The following is a 2,306-nucleotide window of genomic DNA, read 5'->3' as shown; positions in this document are numbered from 1 at the left end:
GCTGTGAGCAACCTGCTTCAGTGTAAGGTGTCCCTGCCCATGGTAGGGGGCTTGGAACTTGATGATCCTTGAGGTCTCTTCCAACACTAACAATTCTATGATTCTGTTTTGTTATGATTTCTCTTGCTTGTTTGCTTGGATTTTTCGTTGTACAGCTGCTGTTGGCTAAACTCATTTGGATGAAGAGTACATACATGGGACATAAGGACATCCTTGCTGTTTCGACCTGATGTGCTATAACTATGAAGTTTTTCACATCTGTCCATGACTGTGAAACTGGGAGGAATACAAAAGACAGAAGTTTATGACAGAAATCAGAAGCCCTGGATCCACCAGGACTCTAGTCAATGCTGTGACAATTCAAGGGAAAAAGCTAAAGCAAGAGGTCTGGACCTTGCTGAAGAAGGGCAAACAGTTAAGTTCTAAACCCAGGATTAAATACTGCATTAACTCAATCATTAGTCTTAAAGATCTATTAGTTAATTAGCACAGCTAAAATCCCAGGCAATAATAAACCTCAGCATTTTTTGATGCAGACAAATCTGGACACAAACTCACACTTAGAGCTCAGAGAAGACTTCACAGAGTGTTTATGCACATAGAATTAAGATATGCAAATACCTTTGGCAATTGAGAGCAACTCAAGCTTGTACAAAATGTAATTGGTATATTCTTGTCTGTTGAAGGGCTGTGAGGAACAGAGAGCAGTATCCCATTCAATGTACTGATGTACTACTCTAACTGTGAAGTTTTTCACATAAGGACATCCTTGCTCTTTAGACCTGATGTACTCTAACTATGAAGTTTTTCACAGGTAAGAATTAAGCCACCTCCTGTATAATTTCCCCCTGCTCCCCATTATTTATGAGTAGCATTTGACAAGAGGGCAAAATAAAAGAGGTGGCAAAGGATATCTTTACCCTCATAGAGCTGATTTTGACATTCTTTAGCCTTGATTGAAAGAGTGGTTCAGTGTACAGTTTAAACTGGTATAAAGTTACAGCTGGAGAAAGGCACATTCCCATCTTCTGTCCACACCCTCATTTCCTTTCCTTACTGCCTCAGTCTCTTCCAGTCACAAACAGTCATGTAGCTGAGCAATAAATCAGAGCTGGAAATGGATCTAGTTTGTAAGAAAAGTAAAAGCAGTGTCAATACAGACCAGTTTCCCAGTTCAGCTGACTGGAAGTGAACCCTTTTATTATTTATTGGGGCAGGGTACAGGAGGAGGAGGGCTGTTTATGTGGGCTGTTTCTTTTACTGCTAAGGGCTGTGCAAAAAGAGAACTAAGGACAGCTAAAGTCAGAGGTGCTCCACAGCTTTATTAATATTGATTGAATGCAAAAGAATTCAGACTACAACTTTTTTAATCTTAATGATATAATGTTCCCCAGTAAAGAAAGCCAGTACTATTGCCTAGGACTATTTCCTAGTCCTATTTCCTAGTCATGTGAAACAAATGAGTAAAGATTTTTAAGCTCACAATTTTGTGGCTCTGTACCACAACCAATTTATTTCACCCTTCTGTCCTTCACTGTTTCAAGTATGTAACTTTTGAGCAATTCTTTGGGAGTTTTTATTTCACTCAATGTATTTTCTTTGTTTCATCATCATTGTTCAGCTATTAGAAAGAGCTTTAGGTTTATTAAACATAAATTACCCACCCAGCATATGATTTCTTTTGGGGATTTTCTTCTGTAAGAAACAGTGTTTTTAGCCCAAAGTAAATGAAAAGTTAACATACAGGGAAATGAAGAAAACTAGGATTCAAAGAGTTAAAAGGCTAAGGGAGCTGGGATTGTTTAGCCTGGAGAAGAGAAGGCTCAGGGGAGACCTTCTTGCTCTCTACAGCTACCTGAAGGGTGGTCGTAGCCAGGAGGGGGTTGGTCTCTTCTCCCAGGCAACCAGCACCAGAACAAGAGGACACAGTCTCAAGCTGCACCAGGGGAAGTTTAGGCTCGAGGTGAGGAGAAAGTTCTTCCCAGAGAGAATTGTTAGCCATTGGAATGTGCTGCCCAGGGAGGTGGTGGAGTCACCATCCCTGGAGGTGTTCAAGACGGGCTTGGACGTGGCACTTGGTGCCATGGTCTAGTCATGAGGTCTGTGGTGACAGGTTGGACTTGATCTTTGAGATCTCTTCCATCTTTGGTGATTCTGTGAAAAAAAAATATAATCCTTCATTTATGTTTTTAATTATACTGAATAAATACACATAGGTTCAGGTAAATGCCGGAAAAATTATCCAATAAAGAGACCCAGGAAGCCTTTTTGTAACCTATGTCAAGGCTAAAACTCTCAAAGACATC

The sequence above is a fragment of the Melanerpes formicivorus genome, unplaced genomic scaffold (genome assembly GCF_026170545.1).
Source record: "Melanerpes formicivorus ecotype bairdi unplaced genomic scaffold, bMelFor1.0.p_v2 SCAF_54, whole genome shotgun sequence".
Taxonomy (NCBI): domain Eukaryota; kingdom Metazoa; phylum Chordata; class Aves; order Piciformes; family Picidae; genus Melanerpes; species Melanerpes formicivorus.
Note: the sequence above shows the minus strand (reverse complement) of the source record.